Source organism: Triticum dicoccoides, chromosome 2B (genome assembly GCF_002162155.2).
Source record: "Triticum dicoccoides isolate Atlit2015 ecotype Zavitan chromosome 2B, WEW_v2.0, whole genome shotgun sequence".
Classification (NCBI taxonomy): Eukaryota; Viridiplantae; Streptophyta; class Magnoliopsida; order Poales; family Poaceae; genus Triticum; species Triticum dicoccoides.
The window spans coordinates 809,446,762-809,468,000 of NC_041383.1; the positions used below are offsets into that span (position 1 = coordinate 809,446,762).

The 21,239-nt window shown below is 44.3% G+C and overlaps 1 long non-coding RNA gene across 1 annotated transcript; it reads left to right on the forward strand.

The window, feature by feature from the left end:
- Positions 1-774: 774 nt before the first annotated feature.
- LOC119368939 lies at positions 775-8,555 on the forward strand. Its single transcript, XR_005176785.1, has 5 exons — positions 775-1,063; positions 6,517-6,577; positions 6,759-6,844; positions 7,189-7,302; positions 8,198-8,555. It is a non-coding gene; the product is annotated as an uncharacterized LOC119368939 (long non-coding RNA).
- Positions 8,556-21,239: the final 12,684 nt, after the last annotated feature.

The window sequence follows — 21,239 nt, forward strand, 5'->3', positions numbered from 1 at the left end:
CCACCAGGGGCTTGTTCCCAGCCCCTTGCGGCCCATGTGGCCCTCCGAGAGGGGTGACCCCTCCCGGTGGACCCCCGGAACCCCTCCGGTGGCCCCGGTACAATACCGATATGCCCCCGAAACTTTCCGGTGTCCGCATGACAACTTCCCATATATAAATCTTTACCTCCGGACCATTCCGGAACTCCTCGTGATGTCCGGGATCTTATCCGGGACTCCGAACAACATTCGGTAATCACATACAAGTCTTCCTAATAACCCTAGCGTCACTGAACCTTAAGTGTGTAGACCCTACGGGTTCGGGAGACATGCAGACATCACTACACCACGACACTACAAAGACGACGTGCATCTGTTGGTATAAGTGAACATCGCCGACACTTTTTTGTCTCAAACTATACCGACGCACAGTATATTAGTGTTATATAATCTTGTGACACATTATCTGTCGCCATAGCTCACAAAAACACTGATGAAATTCCTGTCGCCAAATAGAGGTATTATCTATTGTTTGTGTGTCGCCGATTCGTGGGGACATAAAAAGTGTAGGCGTTGTTTGCTACAGGCCACGTCCGAAAAATATGGCGCGGAAAGAGAGGCGCGCGCGCGCCAGGCGAAACACCCGGTTCGCACCAGAACGTGAAAAAAAACCCACGAGACCACCCGACCCGAGTCCCCGACCTGTTCGATCCCCAATCTCACCTCTCTCTTTCTCTCGCCACCCACACACCCTAAACCTAACCCGACCGCGCCGCCGCCCCCGAGCTGCGCGCCGCCGCCGCAACCCCCTCGCCGTTCCCCTCGCGCCACCACATCTCGGACCCCGGCCTCCCTTCCCTTAGTCCGCAGTAGCAGCAGCGCCGTCTGCAACAGAGGAGCACCGTTCGCCGCCGAGGAACAGTAGTGCCATCCGCCACCAAGGATCAGCCGCGCGCCGGGAACGGCAGCACCATACGCCAGAGGATCCGCCGCACCGACTGCTGCTGAGGAGCCCTTATCGTTCTTCTTCCTCCACCGGTGACCCCTGTCCCTGTTGACTCCCCTTGCCTCCAGATCTCAACAAGTAAGATGCGATTTTTTCCTTACCTATGTTCTCGTATGTTGATATATGTAGTTCACATTTTAGTGTGAATGGCTTATAACCTGATGGCATGTCTTTCGTGATTTTGTTTTTCAGTTTATGAATTATATAGTTGCAGATTTGCTTGTATGAATCTTACTGGTTGTGATATGTTAATGCTTAGTGAACTGGTAGTTCATCACAGATAGATCCCTTGCTTGCAGATAGTTCTTCCGCTGCAACTTTTCTTTGAGAAGTTTTATTGTTAACACTTTCAGCAGCTACACAAATATGGTGTATTCCATGTTTGCCAAGAGAAACCATATCTCCCTAGTGGCACTAAAATCATCAGAGTTCATCTGTGAACTATCTCTTCTCTTCCAACTTGTGTAACTGGTGGCCTGCACAGCTTTTCTCACACATAGCATTCTTTCTTTGAGCCTTGATGCTACTTGTGAGCTTTCACTCAGTTTCTTCTGCTCCTTTAACTGTGCAAGAAACATTACTGTAAAACATACTTCCACTAGAAGAACGCCCGTGCGTTGCAATGGGGCCACATTAACTTTAAAGGTTCAATATCAATTATGTTAATATTACATTGAATATTCTCATACATATTAAGTGACATCAATGACCTTTTTTACCATCAAATTCTCTCTCACACACACACACATCCTATCCCTCCCTCTTCCTCACTCTCTCTCCCCCTCTCCCTCACTCGGGAGGTGGGACGAAAATAAACCCGAAACGGAGACTACCAACTGAGACATTAGGAGTAGGGATCATTTAGTTGATAAGAATAAATAGAAAACGGTGTTAAAAAGGAGAAACATATTAGAATACATTGAAAAACCAAAAGGACGATGTAAAAGGGAATTCGCCCTGCCCCCCGAGCCTTGCCACCGAACCGGCTCAGCGGTCCAGTCCCCGCGCGGTCGTCTTCTCCTGTTCCCCGAGCCGCGTCGCTTCTGAGACGGGCTCCCGCCCGACCACCTCGCTGGCAACGAAGGAGAATGGATAAGGGTGACGCCCTGCCTTCCCTACCCCATGGCCTCACTCCTCCTTGACGCCCCCTCCCAAATCCACTTCTCCTCCTCGCTCGCTCGATCCCGTCGATCTGGACGAAGTCAGACGCCACGGCCACCATGACCGACCCCGTCCACATGGCCACTGCCCTCCCTGCGGGCTAGGAGCTTGTCGAGGAGCTCCGAATGCCTTCGCTACTTCGTCTGCGCCAACGAGATCAATTCCAGCACCCCCGCATCGACTTCGCTGCCGTCTTCCTCAACCTTGGGCCACCGCGACATTGCCGTTCGATCCGCGCCGCCCTGAGCTCCCATGTCTTCCCCTAGGGCGCCATTGACACCGCCATGATCTCCTCTTGCCTTTCCCTTGTCTCCCTTCTCATTTGCTCTCGTTAGGTATTTCGCCGTGGCCGAGAACCGCCGTCCGCCATGGCCATTGCAGGGGTAGCCACCGAGCTCCTCGGATTGACCCCGTGGCACATGCCCGCTCCTATGCACGCCCATGCCCGAGCCTGCCGCTCTTCTTCCGCACCCGCGGGGCCACTCCCTCTCCATGCCACGCCCGCTACACCGCGTCGGTCGCGCCCACCGCTGCCGTCGCGCTCGCCGCAGCCATCGCACCACTGTGCCCCGTGCGACACACACCCTGGTCGCGCGCCACACTCTCGCTGGCTGCGCTCGCCCCGTCTGCTGCCCCCTGCCTCGCGCTGCCTCCAGTCATGGCCATCTTCTGCCGGCCGCCCCCTCAGCCTCGCCTACTGCATGTTGCTTCCTGCTACTATGCGCTGCTCTACCGCTGGTACGCTGCTGCACCATGCCCTCGACACCGCCATGGACAAATGTGGCAGAGGGATTGTTAATGGAGTACAAGAAGGAGGTGGTGGAGAAGGTGTGGAGAGGCAGGAGGTCTGGGGCGGTGTCACCTGGCTATGGTGGAGGTGTTTATCCGACAAGGAGCCGGAGTGGAAGGAGAGGTCACAATTGGAAAGAATCACAAAAAAATCATAACCCGGAGATCTCAGTTCAAAAAAATGCTAATATCAACGGAAAACATAGAAAATGTTTGTTGTTATCAAGGAAAGGTAAAAATTTAGGAAAGTTAGGATTTTTGAACTGATTTCTATGCAAATGGGGTTTTATTGTTTGATAACGTGATATCAGTACCTGCCCGTTTGTCACGTGTCTGATTAGGAAATTTTGCAAATGTTAAGTAACTATTTATTGGGAGGAAAGTTGTGACGTGTCTGTTATTTGTTTCCTAAAACAAATTTCACTAATAAGTTAGGAAAGTTAGATTAAAATGTATTATTTGTTTCCTAAAAATCTGGTATTTGTTTCCTAAGACAAATTGAACCAATAAAAGGAATCAATTGATTTGCATAATTTAAGGAAGTTAGATTAAAATGTATTATTTGTTTTCTGAAAATTTGTTATTTGTTTCCTAAGACAAATTGAACCAATAAAAGGAATCGATTGATTTAGATAAGTTAGGAAAGTTAGATTAAAATATATTATTTGTTTCCTGAAAATCTGTTATTTGTTTCCTAAGACAAATTGAACCAATAAAAGAAATCGATTGATTTGCATAATTTAAGGAAGTTAGTTTAAAATGTATTATTTGTTTCCTGAAAATCTGTTATTTGTTTCTAAGACAAATTGAACCAATAAAAGGAATCAATTGATTTGCATAAGTTAGGAAAGTTAGATTAAAATGTATTATTTGTTTCCTGAAAATCTGTTATTTGTTTCCTAAGACAAATTGAACCAATAAAAGGAATCGATTGATTTGCATAATTTAAGGAAGTTAGATTAAAATAGCATAATTTAAGGAACTTGGAGGAGATCGAGGGGTGGGGCTGGCTAGGGGGTGGAGGTGGGACGAAAAAAAGGGACAAAAATAAACTGTACCAGGCTACCAAGTGCTCCATTAGGTAAACTGCAGTGCAAATAACTTGACTGCAATTTTCATTCAAGTATTCATTTGTAATTCTCCCTTTTTATTGCTATATGATATCTGATGCCTGATGCTTTTACCATATTAAAATAACACATGCATTAGAAAAGAAATACGGTACCTTAGTACTTTTGTTCTTCTCTAGTGAGCAGGAGTCCTAGCATCTTCCTCCTGCGCATTTGTTGAAACAATCCTTTCATCATTGAAACTTCGGCAAAGCTAATAATACACGAGAACATGGCATGCGTGCCATCAGCACAAGCAGGGTGTTGTCTTAGTAAGCATACATTTGTACATATAGTGTGCTGAAAATTGAAACCAGATTTTCACGCAAAATAAGTTTCCAAGGCATTCCTCTAATACTTTTAGTTCTTTATTTTGTTGCCCCTAGTTTCCATCTCTTCCAAATACAAAGATAGCAAGGAAGCCAATGCAAAACTGGGCCAGAGCATGAAAAGTGATGCCACATCTGGCATCGCAGTGTAGTGAGCCTCTGTTAGCACTTGATAAAATCAATTAGCAATAGCAACAATAACAGTGCACATGTATTAGCACTTAATATATAATCCCAACAAGAGGATCTGTTGTTGTAGAAGATGCAATGCACATTTGTCCAGCTTAATATATAATCAAATCACCAAAGAAGTACCTGTTTGTCTCACTTTATATTCTCAGAAGCTGAGACGGCTGGCTAGGATCAAGCAGCAGCAATGCAAGTGTCCCTCGCAGGTCATGTTTAACACTGAAGCAAAACAAATTTGCATTGGTGTAAAACTACAACTATTAGCTCTTTCACCTTGTCAGACGGTCCCTTCAAACCAAGAATATACAACATCTAGAAGAAATAAAACCAATGACATAATTAGTAAACAATTTCAGCGACAAAAGGATAAACAAATTGGATTTTTAAAACAAAACCTGCACCTGCACAAGTATATGTTATATTAACAAAAGTGCAGATCCCGTCCCACTCTTCACTTTTTGACAAAAAACTTCCGAATAGCAATCTTGGTGAGTGATCTCGACCGGGTTCGATCGGCATGGCGTGTCGTTCCTCCAGGAGTGGGTGCTGAGAGGAAGGATGGCAAACCTCCATTGTCAATCGGCCGGAGCTGCATCGTCATTTGGATCAGAGCATGGACGAAATCAAGACGGTAGAGGTTGAGGAATTTGTAGGACGTGAGGGTTTAGGGTGGGCATCACGAGAACTCACCCATATCTTGGGAGACGGCAGACCCGAGGTGCAGTCGTGTTCGTGCTTCAGGGGCTGCCACGTGCTGTCCTCGCCGCCATCGCCTGTCGATGCCACTTCAGCGCCACGAGCATGGGACTGAGGGACAAAGGGAAGAGAAGGGAAGGAAGCGAGCTAATGACGTACCTATGTTTGGTATGTAATACCCTCCATTAAGAGTAGATATTTTCTTAAAATCGGTTATTTTGTTTCCTAATTAATGTGATTGAGCAATTTAAGGTAAGGTTAATTAATTTAGATTTGATATTTAGAGATTGATCGTGATTGATTCTTTCACATAAAGACATTACTAAAAATAACTTGCACCAGCATGGAAAGTTATGATCCGTTAAGATTTTTTTCGTTGTGTGAGAGGGTGACGCGAAATTAAACCGGTGGGGTGGGGGAGGGACGAAAAAAAACCAGCGAAATAAAACGGTTGAAAGTGGTGGGACGAAAATAAACCGTATGCGGCTACCAACTGCTCCATTAGGAGTAGAGATAACGACGGGAGTTTGGGCGTGTGCGCGACTCGATCGTGGGGTTTTTCTTGGTTTTTCACGGCTGAGGGGGAGGTGGGAGGAAGTACAAAACAAGTACCAAAAAAAATCGGGTGAGGTGGGACGAAAATAAAACCCGAAACGCGACCTACCAACTGAGACATTAGGAGTAGAGATTCTTAGTGATGGACTACTGGTTTTTTTGTTTGATTTGTCAAACCCTCAAGTTCAATTTTTGCTAGGAACACAGTTGGCTCTTATAAGCATGCAAGCAAACCAATAACGGGAACTCTGCAAATATTTTACCATCCCTGACTAATTAACCATTTGACATATGGTAGATATATCACCGTAATTACTTAGAATTTTTGTTCTGTAATGTAACGTTGGCTGAGATTAATATCAGTACACATTATTGGGTTTTTTCCTATTCCGTGCACATTTTTGTGGTCTTTGGAATAGTATAAAATATCTGAAATGTTGTCATTGGGCTCACTGTGAGATGTGTATCAGATGCTCCAAATTGGATTTTCTAATCTCATCTTCCTTCTTCATGGTCGTTTACTGTCTACATGTTGGAGGTCTCTTAGTTAACAAAACCTGTTGATACCCCTGAACTGTTGTATCCTAAGCTGCTACTCCATGTATATATATACAGCTACTGTATCGTAAGCTGCTCAGACAATTTTTATCCCATGTGATGTGCTTCATGTGTCTAACTGTACGAGTGCTTTTATTAATTCCAGGAGTTGGTGGTTATATATGCTTATTTATAAGAGCCTCTTTGGTGGGTTGGCTTGATAACAAGTAAGCTCCTTCCTCTTTGCTCTGTTTTATTTCTCTAGGTACCTAATTTTGCACCGTCGATATTTCTGAATTCCCTCATCACATTAGCAAGTGATTTCCTCATGGATGTTTGTATAGGAGCTTGCTATTGCTTCCATACTGGTTTGCTCTATTGGTCAAGTTAGTGTTGCTCCCTCTGCAGTGCAGGAGAACAATACCCCTGGAGATGCGCGGAGTAGGCTATGTCATCCTATGACCACAACGATTGGCTGCTACTCAAGACGCGAGGTGATATTTTTAAATATTCGATTCTTCAATTGTCGTTTCAAATCCTTGGACTGGTGGCTGGGATTGTATTAGTTATTTGGAGCGACCTACTTGTACCCAAGTCCAATTAGTAAGTTGAATATAGCCCTCTTGTTCTAACCAGGTGCAGTTGAACTGGATGTTTTTGATCCACTGCTTACTCTTGTTTTTTCTACAAAAAATCTAATCCTTGGAAAGTGGCATGTTAATTCTACATGGGTCGCTACTTCTATGCACATACAATACTTATTTGGGAATGAAAACTGTAGCGCTTTAGCAAGAAAGGCTGATTAAGCCAATCTGGTCTCCCTCTATGTACTTGTCAGGGCTCATTAATAGCATGGTTCTGCTCACTGAAATAGGAGAGATGCTGAACAAGACAGATGAAGAACAAATGGCCAAGTACACTTGCTGGAAGATTGATGAAACAGAGAGCACAGGTAAAAACTCAGACCAAAGGAACTGAGACTTGAGTAATAGTTCAAGTCAGCTCAAAGTACTACTTCCACAACCGCAAATTATAAATTTTAGAAGTACGAATGAAGGCATAAAAATTAACACAGATTGCTAGTTTAGGTCTTCAATGATTTCCGAACAGATTGAAACTGTAAGCCTCGATGAATTCACGGTCCACACGTGTTTTAAGAAGTATTTTAAAGGAAATTGCAATTGAAATCCATATGCAACTACGTGTAGATATATTTACTGCTATTAGTACATTTTTTTCCCTATCCAAAGGTCTTCTATTATTTCGATACCCATCATATGTGAAAATCTGTGGTGATAAAAGAAACATGTCTACAGTCTGATGTAATGGTAGGCATGATTTTATTTTGAGTTTTGCATATATTTATCCTAGCAATTACTCATAGTTGACATCTGGTAATATATGTTTTACTCGATCGAGCTCCTAGATGCCTAACTAGAGCGCATTTGTTGTCTCGAAAAACAAGATGTATGTGCAAGCATATGATCTTTGAAATGGCTTTGTTTTCATCAAGTGCACTCTTGCTACTACATATATGACTTTCGGTACATGTATATATACAAGTGCATATCTGATTGTTTGCTGATGGAGGAACTTCAAATGCAAATCCCTAAAATTACAATAAGAACCTTATCCCTGATGCCGTATAACAGATCTGATTGCTTATCAATGAGTGCATAATTTTTCAGAGTGAGCTATGTGATATGCTATGTGCTAGCCCGACTCTGGTTGATGTTCTAAGAACGGTATCTTTTGTAATCTATTGGCAACGCATCTACTTTCTAGATATTTAGGATCAGAAACTCTCATTTTCTAAAGGTTGCTCAAATATACGAGTTCTTTTGCAGAGACAGACGGCAAAGCGTAGCAAGGCCACAAGTTGATCTAAGATGTTTTGGTGATTGCTTTGTTCATAACATGGTTGACACATTTTGTTCACATGGAAGTTAATGTCGACTTGGTGATCAAAGACTTGGTCTCTTTTTAATGGTAAAAAAGGAGACTTGGGCTCTTCCATGATATTTTTTAGTAGTCATAGATGTTCTAGTCATTGAACAATTGGTCTCATAGGAACTTGGCCACTGCATTTTGTAGCAGACCATGGTTTGAATGCCAACTTATGTATGTCCTTAATTGTTGGAGCTAAATTCAGTGAAGAAAACTAATGAATCTTCTATATATGTTGAATGGTATCTTGTGCATTGATCAATGGTGTCTTGTGATGAATAGAAGAGTGTAATTGTTTGAATGTGTATTGGGTACTGAACATGCATTCAGTATTATGAATTTAATTTCATATTAATATATGGTGAATTTACATTTGTGCTGAAGTGTAGACCGTGGCAGCAAGTGTGTCAGCGATAGTATTAACATCGCATAATCTGTTGGCGTAGCACAATGTCGGATGAACTGTCGGTATCTCTATGGACGTTGCACAATCTGTCGCCATAGCACAGTATCAGATGAACTGTCGACAAAGCACTGTCTGTCGGTGTAAAAAGTCTGTCAGCGAAGTTCTCACCAACATTGTCACACTATCTGTCGGCATAGATTTATCTGTCGGGAAAGACCTTTCCCGGCAGGACTATAGGCGTCAGCTCCTTTCTATCGGTAAAGATCTTTCCCAACAGTAAATGTGTCGCCTTAAGCGACCTATGCCGACAGATTGTTTGACGCTGAGTGTCGTGGTGTAGTGCATGACCGAGACGGCTCTCCGGTCAATAACCAACAGAGAGATCCGGATACCCATGTTGGTTCCCACATGCTCCTTGATGATGTCATCGGATGAACCACGATGTCGAGGATTCAATCAACCCCGTGTACTATTCCCTTTGTCAGACGGTACGTTACTTGCCCGAGATTCGATCGTCGGTATCCCAACCTCGTTCAGTCTCTTTACTGGCAAGTCACTTTACTCGTACCGTAATGCATGATCCCGTGACCAGACACTTGGTCACTTTGAGCTCATTATGATGATGCACTACCGAGTGGGCCCAGTGATACCTCTCCGTCATACGGAGTGACAAATCCCAGTCTTGATCCGTGTCAACCCAACAGACACTTTCGGAGATACCTGTAGTGCACCTTTATAGTCACCCAGTTACGTTGTGACGTTTGGTACACCCAAAGCACTCCTACGACATCCGGGAGTTACACGATCTCATGGTCTAAGGAAGAGACACTTGACATTTAGAAAAGCTCTAGCAAAACGAACTACACGATCTTGTGCTATGCTTAGGATTGGGTCTTGTCCATCACATCATTCTCTTAATGATGTGATCCCGTTGTCAACGACATCTAATGTCCATAGTCAAGAAACCATGACTATCTGTTGACCAACGAGCTAGTCAACTAGAGGCTTACTAGGGACGTATTGTGGTCTATGTATTCACACATGTATTATGATTTCCGGATAATACAATTATAGCATGAATAAAAGACAATTATCATGAACAAGGAAATATAATAATAATCCTTTTATTATTGCCTCTAGGGCATATTTCCAACATACACTATATCAATGCAGCGCATAAAGGGACGTTCATACCAGACAGGGAGAAGGATGAGCTCACAATGGCCCTCGGGAATCCTGAGCACCCTGGACGGACACAAGGCACACCAGGCTCCATTCCGTCGAAGGTTGGTTTTACGGACGCAGGGGGTTACAAAACCCACGAGAGGAGGAGGAAACTGGAGCAGGGCCAACTGCAGGCGCTGCACGAAAGGGTAATGGGGCTAGAGGAACGAGAAGAAGAACGAGAAGCAGCAGATCACAGCAAACGACCTGCCGAAGCTTCCCCCGAAGCTACCCCGCCATCTCAGCGCAGAAGCAGTGTGGCTTCCACCGAGCTGCTTCAGCCGGAGCATGTCTTGACGGCTCCTGCCAGCTATCCCGTGGATGCTATCACGGAGTCTCAACATTGGCACATTATGGCGCGATGGATGAATTTGAAGGTCAAGGCGGTTGTTGGCTCTGTTTATCCTACTGGATCCGGAGCAACTTATCACTGTCGGCCGATTCCAGAAGGATATGCTAAGGTGATGGTGGATGAAATAACGGAGGGATTTGAGGACCTCGTGCTTGACCACCCTACCGGTGAAGAGGAGACTAGGCTGGGTTCTGCTCTGAAGACTCCATGCCTATGGCGGAAGGAGCTCATCAACCTTTCGAACTGGACGCCTCCGCCTCCTCCTCCTCCACCGGCGAGTCAGGGCACTCCGCCTCCTCCACCGCCTCCTCCTCCGGCGAGTGACGATCAGGGCACGCGTGGCGGCACTCCGCCTCCTTCTCCGGCGCGTGGCGGCACTCCGCCTCCTTCTCCGAATGCGCCGGCGCTCCCGAGCAGCCAGCAGCCTCCTCCTTCTCTGCCTCACCAGCTGCTCTGGCGCGTCGTACTCCTTCTCCTCCGCCTCGTAAGCAAGCACGAAAGAAGACAGACGCCGCAGCCGCTCCGTCTGCTCCGGCGTCTAGCAGCACAACCAGAGGCGGGAGGCAATATAGATACGGTCCACCTCTCACGCCTCTAGAGAAGTTACCGTACGAGAGGACCGAGGAGGAAAACGATATAATTGTGCGGACCCACGTGAAGGAGTTCTTTGAAGGGGTGAAAGCAAAGAGACATCCACCTCCGGAGGAGAAGGTAGATCCGGTGAAAGCAAACCGCACTATCGATGCCCTGAGGAAACCACCAAAGTCTCCGCCGAGAACCAACTATCAGCGCATTACTGAACAGACACATCTCGAAGCCCGGCGGTCGGGAAGTACTGTCAGTGATAAAAGGTTAAAAGAATGAGCAAAGGGGGAAAAATTGCCCAGCTCGGCGAACAAGCACAACAGTCGTGCCCCCCGCTCAATGTGTCTAATGCTCCGGGGACGGTGGCCGGTTATGCCAATCTTGCAGATTACCTGCCTAACGATCAACTTCCTGATTTCTTGGAGGTGGACGAACACAAATACAAGTACGGGAAGCCTCTCGTCAAAGATGAAAAATCTCTGACAACAATGATGCAAAGATTCCATAATTGGTACATGGAAACCTGCAGAGAGTCTGGGGGTACGAATGCTTTGTATCTGAATATTAAAGAGGAGCACGACCTCGTTGCAACTGATCTGTTGACTATTCCATTTGATGAGTTCTTCACGTTCTTCAATCAAAAGGCTCTCGATAAACTAATGGTCTTTTGCTACTGTCTGTAAGTACTATTTCTTCCATTAAGTCTCTATTTATAGCTCGTCTCTTTCATTTCATGTATTTATAATTAATTATCCTCGATATATTATGCAGATTGAAGATCGTCGAGTGCAAAAAACAAGAAATTTATGATATTGGGTTCATTAACACAAATATCATAGATGAATTTCTGGTTGAAAAGGACGTAGGCCAAGGACAACTTGCTCCGACCGTTGATCAAAAATCAAAACAAAGATACCATACTCTTTCCTTACAACGCCAAGTGAGTGTTACTGTCGTGTGCATATTAGGTTTCCCTTATTACTCGAGCGAGGTTATAGTAATGTAATTGATGAGTTATGCATGCGTGCGCAGGTACCACTATGTTCTTCTGGAGATTAAGCTTGAGCGGGGACTAGTAACCGTCTTAGACTCGAGACGGAAAGATCCCAAAACCTATGCGGACATGACTGAATTGCTCAACAAGTAAGTTCAATCGATCATTATCGCACCATATCGGCAACTTTTTGTTCATTTCCTGATATGTCAAGTAATAATAATTATTTTCTTTGTCTTGCAGGGTTTGGAAACAGTTCACCGCAGAAACTCCGGGACTGCCGAAGGAGCTGCGATATACATACCCGAAAGTAAGTACTACTGGCTAGCTAGTTGCGCGCATCTCCCATTGATTCTATAGCTATACTTTCATCAATGCCATTTATAATGCTTCATTATCAGTTTGATTGACCTCTATTTCTCGTAAAGTGCTTGTGGCAGGAACAAGGGAATGATTTCTGTGGATACTACGTGTGCGAGTTCATCCACAACGCGACTTTGAAAAACAAGCGGGGCTACTCTAAAAGGCAATATGAAGTGCGTAAGCAATAATATTCACAATTTCATTTTATTACACCATCATTTCTGTTGAGTTTCATTCATATATATGTATTAATTAACCTCCTTCTTCAAATTAGACGTGGCAGATGCGGAATGAACTCCTAGAACCAGATCGCATGAAAGCAATTCAAGAGGAATTGGCGGGATTCTTTCTTGACCACGTCATCACTAAAGCCGGAGAATACCATGTGGAAATTGATTTCAATTGCTAGGGGATTGTAATTAAGAGATCTTATACATATTGTACATGTATGTAGCCAGTAGCGTCGGATACATGATACGAAAACTTGTTGTTCGACCAATCTCTCGATCATTTCTCTCGGTATGCATGACGAACTTCTGTACTCAATGGTTCTCTCGATCACTTATGTATATATAGTACGTAGCGTCGACCAAGCACGGACATAAGAGAGGACACTTCTCTCTATTAATTAGCTAGCTAACACAATATACGAAACACCTAAATTAACCCCCGAAAACCCCCAACCCCCCCTCCTTTCAAAACAAAAACAAAAACCCCGGCCACTGGAATGCTGACGCGTGGATGCCTTTTGGTCCTGGTTGGTACCACCAACCGGGACCAAAGGCCCCCTGACTGGGCTCGGCGCACAGGGCCACGTGGAGGCACATTGGTCCCGGTTCGTGTTTGAACCGGGACTAATGGGTGGAGGTATTAGTAACGACCCATTAGTCCTGGTTCAAGAACCGGGATTAAAGGCCCTTACGACCCGGGACTATTAGGTGTTTTTCTACTAGTGTGATGATAGATGTTACAATTAATTCCCTGACCACCAGATTTGATGAGCTTAAGTCATTTGGGAGTATATTTGGCTTCTTATTCAACACTAAAAAATTGAAATCCTTGGATGATAATGACCTGACAAGATGTTGCACTAATTTTGCAAAGACTTTTTCTCATGACAACTCAGCAGATGTTGACTTGGATGATTTTGTTTCTGAACTGAAAGTGTTGCAAATGACATTACCAAATACACTCATGCCAGTAGATCAGATATTTGAGTTTGTTAGAGCTGCAGATTGCTATCCAAACGTCTCAATTGCTTACCGAATTCTCTTAACTGTACCTGTGATGGTAGCATCAGCCGAACGAAGTTTTTCAAAATTGAAGTTGTTGAAAAATTATTTGAGGTCAACTATGTCGCAAGAAAGATTGAATGGATTGGCAATATGTTGTATTGAGAAGGATGTGTTGGATAACATTGATCTTGATACTGTCATTAATGATTTTGCATCAAAAAATGAACGAAGGAACCGTTTCACATGATTACTGGAGGCTTGGAGGTTCGTTAGCATATGATTTACTTTTTGTTATGCTCTGTAACTTCTATGATATTTGATTTAGACCTGAAGTATGACGATGTTATTTATGACCTGGAGTATTATTTACCAAGGAAAATTACCACTGTTTATTATACCTTTGCAAGATATTTTTTTTCTATCAATGTATTGGATCATTTTTTCCTCCAATGTCGCCACTGGGCCCATTCATTTGAGTTCGCCCCCGGGGCACCGAAACTCGAGGACCGGCGCTGGGTAAGCTATAGAGTTTTTCCGTCGTGTGCCCCACCAAGCTGCAGAAAAAACAAAAGTTTGGCAGCTTTTCATACTTGATATCAAAAAGAATCTCTTTGTTGCTACCTTTTATGGTTATGTCGACGTTCTTCCTCAAAGGCTTCTGCACATGATGCTCAGCCCGGACCCCAAGATGCTCGTCCACGATCTGGTGGTTGCGGTGCGACACGGCGAGGACGGTGCCGAGCTTCTTCCCAAGGTTCCATCCCATGTCTTCAGTTTCGAGGATGACGGGCAACCTGTGCATTTGCACCCAGATATTGAAGGAATCTAGGCGCACATCCACAGGATTACCCACGCCGTCGAAGTCCTTGGTGAGCACCGCGTCATTTTGGTAATGCCACGGCCCAGCATGGAGAACCCGCTGCCGGCCCCCTCCTCGGAGAACGTGATGACGAACCGCCCGTCGTTGCTCGTGACACGCTGCGGCACGGCATTGCCGCGGAGCCGCCACGCACCACGCAAGCTGTTGACGACGGCGTTGTGGTCCACTGGGTACGCCGACAGCACCCGTGCCACAATGAGCTTCCCTTTCGCTGCCTGAGTGGCTGCCTCCATGTGGATGACGATAGGCACGTCCTCCTCGTCCGCCAGCACGGCCACCTTCTTGTCATGCCGGCGCAGGGACGGAGGAGATGCTGGAATCGCTGAGAAACCGATGGTGGCCATGGGGGAGGACACGAACGGCAGTCCAGAAGGACCCCCAACCACAGCGCCCCCTCCCTTAGCCAAGGGGGAGGACACGAACGACTCCGTCGCAGCGCGGCCCCCTGCCAAGCCGCGAGCAGCCTCTTCCCGAGCAGATGGGCCGCCAGAGACCACCATAGCAGAGCCCTCCCCAGATCGAACAGGGTTGGTTTGGTTCTCCACATCCCCCTGCTCCATCGGGCGAACGCTGACGAAGAACACCTGAAGAAAAGAAAACAGGGGAGCAGGCAAAGAACAGTGACAAAGAACGCCTCCTAATCCCCTCAAGATATACTCCTCCTCTCCCTCAAATTCCGCCCCCAAATCAACCGACTTATGAATCGAATTACTCTCTGGAGGCAGTTTAATAGCATGTGCTTGACCCAATTCCGAATTAGAAATCACGTATAGCTCATCCGAAACTGCCTCCGTTACTACTCCCTCCGTCCCAAAATTCTTGTCTTACATTTGTCTAGATACGAATGTATCTAACACTAAAACGTAACTAAATACATCCGTGTGTAGTTAATCTAAGACAAGAATTTTGGGACCGAGGGATACGACTTTACTCACCAAATTCATGGATTCCAGCGCAAACCTCGCCTGAAATCCCCCCCCTCCTTCAGCACCAACCCAATCTTGATTCTTTTCCTCCAAATCTGCAGCCTTTACCTGAGATTTGAACAGATCGGACATCCTTTCCCATATCCTCTTGAGGATCCCGCGACCGGCGGAGAAGCTCCCTTCAGTAGCGAGCTCCATTCCAGAGCAAGCACGACACCCTCTCTGCATGCTTCCAACTCGGCAACGAGTGCACCATCGCACGTGAAGATGTGTCTACAGGAGCTGAAGATTATGTGATAAGCGCTATCCCGTAGTACCATACTTGGGCCTCCATTCTCGGCCTATTCAACGAAATTCCTGTCCACATTGAGTTTGAGCCAGCCTGCTGGTGGTGGCTCCCATCGCTCGTTCAGTGGTGTGCTAGCACAACCACACAACCACTAGCTCGTGCACAAGGCGACAACAGTCATTCGATCACAGTTAAGCTTAATGATTGAGTGTATTTGGTTTTCGGGCTCAGCATCCACAGTTAAAGTGTAGAAGTAACTTTTTTCCAATAGAGGGAAGCAATTTATTGGCCAAGTAGCGAGTAGTCACATTGTGATAGAGTTGGGAACAAAATCCTGATCCGAGTTGGAAATATTTTCCAGCAGTTGTAGTGCACGGGACTAGCAACGGCTTGGTAGATACTACTAAGATTATGCATATTCAAAGCTACATGTGTTAGTTCATGTTTAGAATTTTTCATGAGCACAGAGCATTGATTAATCCATTAAATTGCTAAAAACTTGTTTGTTATATGATAGACCTACGATGTGAAATTGATGTATGAATCATTTATTTGTTTCATCTACCTTTCTTGTGGGCATTTACCTAACACAAAAGCAACGTACTCATCCTTGTGAGTTCAGCCAGCGGTGACAAGAGCTCGACGGAGTCGGCGTTGGCGTGTGTGTGCTTTGCAACCAGTGACAACGTCTCGTCCTCCAGCTCTGCCTTCTACGTTCGCCGCTGCGTGGTCGCCTCATCGGCGTGATGCCTTGTTCTGGTTGTTGGGCGTGGACGAATAAAACGATGATGGCCACAATGAGAGAGAGAGAGAGAGAGAGCGCAGCACGACCGCCTGGTGTACTAAACAAGGAATTACATATGCTTACCTCAGTAGAAAAACCAACTGGCCTTCAATTTTGTTTGATAGAAAGGAGTTAGTTTGAGTATAGCGTCCCGGGTACGTGACGTACGTCAAATATGGGCTAAATCATGCGGTCAAAACTAACTCACGCTTTTCTTGGGAAATTTACTAGTACCAATATTTTTCTTCATCGATCACGGTTAATTAACTAATATTAATTTCTTGAATTAATACTATATATGTGAATGGGGATGTAGCTCAATTGGTAGAGCGCTAATCAATGCTGAATAGAGGCACGGGGTTCGAGTCCTCGCATCTCCAATTTCCATCTTTTTCTACTTTTGTCGATGAGGCCGCATGGGCTGCGGCTTTGGATCTTCAACTGGAGGCTGGGCACATTTAGACAATCAACTGGAGCCCGCCCTTTAGACAATCAACTGGAGCCCGCAAGCTAGGGCGCAGTGTTCTCAAAAAAAAATGATAGGAGCAGGGAGCCCACTGGGGAAGAACCCGTAAATAAATAATTTGTATCATGTTTTTTTTGATAAAAACTAAAGTGGGTTTCTGTTAAATAGATTTAAAAAAATATTGCTACCACAATACGATGATACAGATATAAAAGATTTTAATTAATGGAAATCTTGTCTGATACTAAAATTATGTGCACACAACTATTACCGGCGCCTATCTACTTTGCACTAATGGGATGTATCGTCTCCACTATCCAAAAGAAAAGGGTAAGCTCAGTCTCAAACTACACTTTATACATTTGTTTACTCTCGTTGAAAGAATGTTGAGAATTTCTAAGCAAAACCATGCTCCTAGTGAAAAATACCGAGTTTGCTCACGATTTGAGTAACCATTTTACACTACTAGGATAAAGGCTAGCTGTACCGCCGGTTTTAGGTATAGCAATAGCACGGGGTGGCGAGCTACTCATATGACACTACAGCTAAAGTGTATCAGTAGCATGTGTTTGCCCACGCTACTGCTATACCTGCTTAGCAGTAGCGCTTTTGGTAGAGAGCGCTACTGGGAGTTACTAGCAGCGTGCCTTCCTACCCGCGCTACTATTATTACGTTTTTTTTTGTTTTATGTCGTATTCATATGCCATCATACAAGTTTTCATATAGTTGCAATTTAGAAATTCTTTTTACATCAGAATGAGTTATTACATTATTGGGTGAAAGAACCGTGGATTAGTCCAAGTGCATGGATCGGTCACTTTGGATCCATTCACTTGTAACTAAACCGCGGTTTTTTCACCCAATGACATAATAACTTATCATCATCATCATCATCATCATCATCATCATCATCATCATCATCATCATCATCATCATATCATCAACAACTTATCATCATCATCATCATATCATTAACAACTTATCATCATAATACATCATTGTCATATAACAACTCCTCATGATCATCATTTTCGTCAATGAGACATCATATAGCAAGTTGGTCACTAGTCATAATCACAATTCCTCCTCCTCCTCATCATCAACTCTAACACATTGTACCACATAATAACACATTGTATCGGACCTACTCCTCTCTAATAGGACCTACTACACTCTCTTAGGTAAAATAGTATAAAACAAGATAGGCCCTGACTCTCCATTATGGAGTATGGATTATCCTGTCTCCAATTCTTGCGCGTCGCACCATGTTGCCTCCAAGTACCTCCCTACGACTGACCATGCATTGTTTCCAATCTTTGATTGTCATGTCTTCGTCGGTTTTAGAAATCTAGTATGAACAGCCGTGATGCGTAGGATTACCTAGCCGTAAGCTCATAACATCAAGGTGACCTTTCGGAAACATCAGATGAGGCACACAATCCTTCGGGATTTTCTATTGAAAAACATAGTAATAACTTTGTAGTTAGCAATGTAGTTTAGTTTTAGAAGAATTTATGCAAAAGATGCACGGATGTCGTAATAGTAAAAATCTTAACATGCCATCTCCATGGATGTTACTGTAGTTCAACACGTGCACTAGTGGCACGTATTGACTATAATGTGCAGGAGTTTGATTGTAGATATTGTAATTATCAAGATCATTAATAAATGAGATCAACTTCCGCATATTTTTTGATGAATGAAAATAAGCTATCAATGAAAATAAGCTGTCAACTAATTTGAGATAAACAATATAAATTACTTAATAACTATGTTTGAGAAACTCACATAACAGTAGAATTGGAAGCGTATCAATAAGGACCCAACTGTTCATATTGTCTTCCTCGATGTCAGGATCACCAAGATCCATGGTGACAAGCAGACCCTCATCAAAATCATATGCCTCGCAAAGTGCTTCCCAATTCGGGCAACCAAAATGGGATACGCTCACATAATTGTATAGATTTACCGGAAAATCAAAACCATGATGGGCCCTTGGGTGAACTATCTTTGTTTCCATATGTTCATGATCTTCAAAATCCATCCTCTCCAAGACATGATGTATTGCATGGCATGGGATAAGCTAGTTGGATTTAATTTGAAAGAAAAAAATTACAGGTTGAAGAAGAAGAAGTCGAGCTTAATTATGAAAAAAAACACTTTGTGTCGTTGTATACCGTTTCAACATCGAAGGTTTCCTGGAGCTTAATACTGAAGCGGCTACCTTCTACCAAGTGAGGCCTGTCGCAGAAACCCCAGTCGTCGCAGCACTAGGAGCACTCTGCGAGACTTTCATCGTCCGAAGACATTTCCTCTGTTCATAATTCAAAGATTAAACTTCTAAAATTCAATATATGTACAACAAAAACTAAATTAGATCATTATTATTCAGCACGGATTGACTATCGGTCCGTCGAGTCTTTTTATGAAAACTCTCAGCTCACGTGGTGTATATATTCGACCGTTGGTGATGGTCACTCCTCCCTTCGTCCCCGAGTGCATTAAACCAAAATGTCTAGCACACGAGAACAAAGGAGAAGCGACCCCCACGACAACAGTCAGCTTTCTTCTTCTCTCATATATGATGGACACACTCCCTCATCGATTTTTCGACCATCGGTGATGGTCGTTACTCCTCCTTCCCCTAGAGCATAACAAAGGTCTAGCACAAGGAGAAGAAGGAGAAACGACCCCCACGAGAACAGTCGGGATTCTTCCTCTCTCATATATGGTGCAGACTTTCTCCCTCACTCATTTTTTGATTGTCATGTATGGAGCCTCGACAGACTTAAAGTAAACCCGAAATGTCGTTTGATTATCTTTCTAGAAATCCAGGCCACTCAATATTTTCTACATATTCTAGCACAAGTCATGCCAAAATTCACGGAAAAATCCGGCATGACCTTTGCTAAAAAAAAGGAAATATCGAGCGCCTGAAATTTGCCGAAACGGAAATTAATTAACACTCCGGCAAAACATAGGCCACTCGGAGGTGTTACCTGCAAACATGACCCACTTGGGCAAACACATATCCTATTTGCATTCAAACTTGATGGTCATTGCATTCAAACTTGATGGTCATTGCATTTCAATGGTTGAAAATATGAACAAAATCATTTCAAAATATCTTATAGGACTCATATTGACATGGAGATTTTGCTGGTCTCACCTCGAGGTCGGAGGGGGTCGGTGACATGGACGACGGCGGCGACGACATGGAGATTTGGCTGCAAAAACAAAATATAAATAAAAACATTATTGTCCTCATCTTAGGACTTCGTGAAACCCTATAAGCTATCAACTAATCAAATGCATACGCCTTGCATAGTGCTCTCCAATTTGAGCATTTAAAATAAGAGTAGTTTTCTAATTTGAGCATTCAATAAGCAAAACTAAATCATAAAATAAATTAGCATTCAAATTAGCATGCATTCAATAAGAAAAACTAAATCATCTCTTGCATCCGTACATCGTCGATTATTATTATTAAAATAGTATCATACATATAACCTCACTAATACAGCTAAAACCCTAGCGAACGACGGGTATCAACGCGGGCAGTGGACACCCAAAGCGAAGGAACCATCACAGGATCATAACTCCAGTGAGATCCCTGAAGAACCACTACTAGAATCAGGAACTTTGTCGTCAACTGGTTCTTTGCCGTCAGCTAGCTGATGGCAAAGAGGGTCTTCGCCATCATCTTGAAGAAAAATGCCGGCAAAGTTGCAGCTGACGGCAGAGAAATTGTTTGCCGTCAGCCGCATCTTTGTCGTCAGCTAGAATCTTTTCCGTCCGCTAGAGGACGGCAAAGAGGCAGGGTGGCCTGCTAGCGAGAGCCACCTAATGACCACTTTTTTTGTCGTTCGCTAGCTGATGGCGAAGAATCTTTGCCGTCCGCTAGCAAACAGCAAAGAAAGTGGCGAAACTAACGTCCGTTAGCTAGGCTCTTTGCCATCTGCTAGCGGATGGCAAAGAGTTGTGCCCTATCTAACAAAATGCCCTCGCCCTACCCCTATCTCTCCCTCGCCTCATCCCAACCTCGCGACGTCGCCTTGCCCCAGCCGCGCCGCCCCGCCGCGCCGGGCTGGCCTGCCTCGCCGCCCCGCCCCACCGCGCTGGGCCACTCAATCCCGGGATGCAGCTCCGGCCGCCCCTCTGTGAACAGTAAATTCAAAAAACAAATAACAACAAAATAACAAAAATCTGGAACTTTGGAACATCAAACGTGATAAAACATTTGACGTACTAGCAAAGTTTCAGCCTCAAATAACAGTCGAGGAGCCCTCATCTAAAAAAAATAAAGCTAGTGTTCAAAGTTTATGTGCACTTTTGAGCAGTAATTTTGTTTTTTTAGGCATCCTCGATTGTTAGTTGTGGCTGAAAATTTGCAAGAACTTCAAAAGTTTGATGATATTTGATCCCCCAAAGTTTCAT